The sequence below is a fragment of the Lepisma saccharinum genome, chromosome 19 (genome assembly GCF_977018435.1).
Source record: "Lepisma saccharinum chromosome 19, izLepSacc3.1, whole genome shotgun sequence".
NCBI classification, from domain to species: Eukaryota; Metazoa; Arthropoda; class Insecta; order Zygentoma; family Lepismatidae; genus Lepisma; species Lepisma saccharinum.
In genome coordinates, this window is record NC_139247.1 from 52,006,932 (window position 1) to 52,012,775 (window position 5,844).

Sequence of the window (5,844 nt, forward strand, 5' to 3'; positions counted from 1 at the left end):
AAAAAAAACTTGAAAATTTGGAGTGATGTAGACAAACAAAGGTACCTAGAAAAGATTGGCAATTTCCCGGAGCCTTTGGATGCACATGTAAGGACAATACTAATATTTTCCAAAGCAATGTTGATCTACCATCAGTTTCGTTTTTGAAAAGACTTCTCCAGGTTGAAATGAAGCTTACATTAATTATAAACATTGAAATACATTGATCACAACAGTAAAAGAAATAATAGTAATTACTAAGGTTAAAATTATTGTTATACACTAATACCTAATTAAATACATTTTATTCGAATTTAATTACATTATTGTTGTTTGTTTATTATTATCATGCTATTCGATCCTCAGTGAATATCCAGCACAACTATTTTCCATTAATACTTTTACATTTCATAATTGCTATACTGAAATACACACATATTGTAGTTTGTTATTAACTTTTGCAAGTGTCGTTCAAAAAAGGACTTTAGAAGTTAGGAAAAATTGTGTGACCTCATCTAAAATTATAATTTTTCGAATTCTGAAAACTGTGGAACCATTTATTCTTTGAATTAAATGGTAGAATATGAAAAAATATCCTGGTTCCTGTATTTTTCACTCATTTTTTCGATCTAATAAAGTTAACTTTGTTAGTATTCAAATAGAGTAATCAGTGTAAAATATGCATCTAATGCATATTTTACACTGATTACTCTGTTCGAATACTAACCAAGTTAACTTTATTTCTGTTATTAACAATAAAAATAACAAACTTCCTGCTTTTTTGCAACTTGAAATGAAGGATGCCAATTTCCATAAGGGGGGGGGGAGGGGTCGACTGACCTACCGACGCCCATGGAGAGAGCGCTTATCAACAACCAAAAGGCAAATGTGTTATAATATGGGTATAAATAGTTCCAACTTTTAAATTTATTCAACACATGTGCGTTAGACAATTATAATTTTCAAAACATGTAAAATATTTTCATTTGATTTAATGAAGTGTGACTGCAGAGCCTACTCCCACATGTTTGTGTCCAATCTTTTCACCTTACTGTCTAAATCCACTGTTCTTTCAATATCGGGTCTGTCTGAAAACGATGCATAGATACCTGAGAACAATTGTTTGTTCCCTATCTCATGTTGAAGCCAAATCCCACACAAATATTGTCGCCTTTTCCGAAAACACTGCCTTTACACCATTGAATTCAATGTTATTCTTTTCAAAACCGAAAGTGCAGTCCCCGCCAGCACCAAGGAAGCACAGAAATGTAAACATCCGGTGAATAGCACCCATGTATGAGATATTGAATTTGCTTAGGGTTGCCAGATTATCCCCTTTTTTAAAGAAATGTCCCGGTATCCCGGAAAATGTTGTCGGGACGCCCATTTGTCATGTATTTAGCTAAAGAAATAATAAGTGAATGAGAATAAGTCATGTTCTGAATTTTATAGTAATGCATTGGAAAAAAAAGTACCAGTTCTATCCTCTTTGGATCCTTTTCTTTCCAAGACTATATATATATATATATATATATATATATATATATATATATATATATATATAATGTATGTATACAGCATAGGCCTATATGGTGTATAAATAGTTTGTTAGAAAAAATCTTACGTTTGGGCCCCCCAAACTGATCAACCTAGCTACGTCCCTGTTATTACACCTTGTGCGAACTTTGTACTGTTGGTGTGGAAATTTGAATGTGTGACTGATGGTCTGAATGCTTTACTGGTAAATTATGGGTAATACTAGTCCATGTTTTGCTGTATTCTTTTCACAGGTGTCGTAGACGACACCATAGACAACACTGTGGTTCTCTATGTTGCTTTTGTTCTAAATTTGAATGACTTCTGTTTCTTTGATAAATATTGCTACAGAAATAGTTTGTTTGATATTTTTAATGCTCTTATGCCCTAAATAATTAACAAATAGTTGTTTTTTTTTAATTTGTTGCAGTGTTAAAAGTTCAGATTTTGGAAGCTTTGGAGACCGATTTTGATGGAGATATATCCGAGTTTGAAGGGCTGTCAAGCAATGATGAAGATGCAACATATGTTCCGCCACCAAATGATGCTGGAGAATCATCAAGCGAAACTGAAGAGGAGATAGAAGTGATCAGCAATGTGAAAAGAAGCTATCCCCCTTGGCATCACACAGATGTTTTTGAACCACTGCCTCCTGCACCACCTTCATTTGAAGAGGAAGTTTGGCAAGGTAAAGAAGATGAAACTAAAAGTTATTTTTTGAAATATATTCCATTAAGTGTTTTTTATTTGATTTCAAAATGGACTAGTATTACCCATAATTTACCAGTAAAGCATTCAGACCATCAGTCACACATTCAAATTTCCACACCAACAGTACAAAGTTCGCACAAGGTGTAATAACAGGGACGTAGCTAGGTTGATCAGTTTGGGGGGCCCAAACGTAAGATTTTTTCTAACAAACTATTTATACACCATATAGGCCTATGCTGTATACATACATTATATATATATATATATATATATATATATAGTCTTGGAAAGAAAAGGATCCAAAGAGGATAGAACTGGTACTTTTTTTTCCAATGCATTACTATAAAATTCAGAACATGACTTATTCTCATTCACTTATTATTTCACCAATCAGACAAGTCTTGCTCGAACGGGAAAATGTCTGAACACCACAGCTAAGCAAATCAGAATTTTTTGGGGGGGTATCCCTGATGATGTCATATTTGGGTTTTCCAAGAATCAGAATGTACTGGGCTGCAGGTACAAAAGTTGCCAAAATTGCAGAAACCATGTCACGAAACAGTTTCTTTTTAATTCGAAATAATTTAAAATTAACTGTGGATGTTGATGTGTCCAGAGAAGCAAAATTAGATAAATTCTGGAAAATTCGTCTTTTGTTGGAAAGTATGCAATCTGGTTGTTTGAAAAGTCCTAGATCAATGAAAGTATCGATAGACGAGCAAATGATTCCATTTTGGGGCAAGTCATCGATGAGGCAGTACATTCGAGGCAAACCTAACCCATGTGGGAAAAAAAACTTTGTGTGCACATCTCCAGATGGTTTGCCTTTAGACTTTTTTTTGTTTATGAAGGTAAAGGGGACACAATTGTCGAAGGATTTGATTCCCTTAACATCGGATGGAAAGTTGTAATGAGGCTGGCAAGAACCTTGCCTCCTGGTTGCATTCTCTACACAGACCGCTATTTTACATCAGTAGAACTTCTCGATTGCCTCCATGTACATTCACTTCACCAGGGAACTGGAACTATTCAGTCGAACAGAATACCATCTGAAAGTAAAATGAAGGCAGATGGTGAGATGAAGAAAATGGGTAGGGGATCTATTGATCAATCTGTGAGAGGTGACGGGCAGATCGCTATAGTCAAATTGTATGACAATAAGTCTGTCACCCTTGCATCATCTGTGGAGGGTAAGCACCCCACAGGAGAATGCAAAAGATGGTGCAAGCAAAATAAAGCATATCTAAAGGTTGTGCGCCCAGAAATTGTAAATGCATACAATGAAAATATGGGTGGGGTAGACATGTTTGCTGCATCATTGCGGCATATAGGCAGAGTGCAAAGACCAAGAAGTGGACAGTGAGGTTAATACTTCACTTTTTTTTATTTTGTCTGTGCTGCTGAATGGATTGAGTACAAAAGAGATTGTGGGGCATTGAAGAAAAAGCGAAAATAAATTTATGACTATCTTCAGTTTAAACTTGAGATCTCCGAGTGACTTCTACGCTCAGATGGTTCAAACCTTCAGGAAAAGGAGGAGGAAGAAAAAGAAGTAACTAATAGAAGACAAAACATCACTGCCCTTCCTAGCCAGGCAAAAAGGAAGCATGAGGCCAGACATATGCCTGATATAGTGGATGGAATAACCCACCGTTGCAGGTACCCAGGCTGCAAAAGTGAGACACCAAGGGTGTTTTGCACAGCATGCAAAATACATCTCTGTTTAGTGGCAAACAGAAATTCTTACAAAGCATACCATAACATGAAATTTTGTCAGTTTAGTTGCAAGTTATAATATGTAATTATGTTCTGTCACTTTCTTTGCAACCTATAATATGCAATTATGCTTTTGTAAATTTATTGTAAGTTTATTTGCAATTTATTTTGTATGATTGAGGACAAATAAATCATGAAAATACTTAGTTCTTTGAATTCTTCAGTTTAGAATATCACAACCCTTAAAACCCGGTGTGTCATATATGACACACCCATTTTTGAAAAACTTCCCCCCCCCCAAAATAATAATAATAATAATAATTTTGTCAATTAACTAATCAATATTAACCCAATAAATTTCAAAATACACAAGAAAACTCAATTTTTCTACTACTGGGTCTGAAGAGGCTATGTTCGATCTCCACCAAACACCTCTCCTTTATATTGTCATTTTTAATATTCGTACTTACCTATTTATTTTGCAATGCGAAAGATTCTTTAAGGTGGCACTTCGCTTTTTTCACAAAAATAATTTCAATATATCATAACAGTAAGTATTGTTCTTCCTATTTTGGCTTCTGTTACACACAATATGGCGGGCACAGCTCGAGTCGCGTCATGGATCATGTGGGTAAGTAGTGTTTCCAACCTTCGTTACCGAAAAATACCTGAATAGCCCCTCAAACCATTGACGGATAGCTCCAAAAACCATTCACGTATAGCCCCATGAACCATTTCTGGCAAGGTTAGGTTAGGCAAGCATAGTTAAAATTTTGATCGTAAAACAATGCGATACAGCTTTTTTTTTTAAAAAAAAAAAAAAAAAATCACCCGGGACCTTTAGCATGGTAGTCAGACGCGTTACCGACTGAGCCACATTAATGGTAAATGTGATGTAAGTAATCTTCTGTATCATAAAACAAATGTTTCATTAGGAAGTTCTTTACTTTCATTTTCAATTTAGTAGGACTGCGATTCTTGAACAACTTGTAACCAAGGGGTTCTGGATTCAATACTCGATGGAGACATATTGCACAGTGGTTCGAATCCCACTTTCAACTGCAGGTCCAGTCCTGATTAGCCTATTTGTGCATAAAGTGGACTTAAAGCCCAACTCAAACAAATAAGCTTTAGACGTAGTTGGTCACAAGTTTCTATGCATCACAATATTATTACTGCTGCTGTACTTTGGTGAGTGCCATACTTGATCGCCACAGATATAGGTTTTTTTTGGGGGGGGATATTCAGCTGTTTGCAATGTAACAGCCTAAAATGTCTGGACCAATTTGTATATGGTGTGGTGGATGCCATCTTGAATTGTGACCTTCTCCATGGGTATACTCTAAAGAAAGAAAAAAAAAATAGGTTAAGTGAAACAGGGTATCAAAAATCCCCACTTGACTGGTGGATTGTTATGGTTATTACTTTATTACTTTTAAGGGTCATGTTAAGTGACCCCCCCTGCTAAATGTAAGAACTTCGAAATTGTGCATGTGTTAGAGTTTTATCAAAAACCAGTTACAAGGTAATATATAGAAAAGGTAACCAAAAGGATATTGTGCAAGATTTCTGGAGCATAGGAAGGGATAACATTTTTGAAATTTCTAAGGTTTATAAAACAGAACAATACACGGAAGAAAAGGTATCATGATAACACAAAAACCTATGATTGGGAACCTGAACCTTACATGCATATCGCATGACCTTTACCCTCAAATGTAGAATATGGGAAAATTAATACAACTCAATGCTATCCATGTAATATTTTATTTTCTACACATTCAAAGTAAACAAAATAAATATATATTTATACATGTTTCTGTTGTGAAACACTGCTCGATTATGAATATTACTTTATAGAGTGGAAAATTTCAAATAATACAAAAAAATACCATACATACA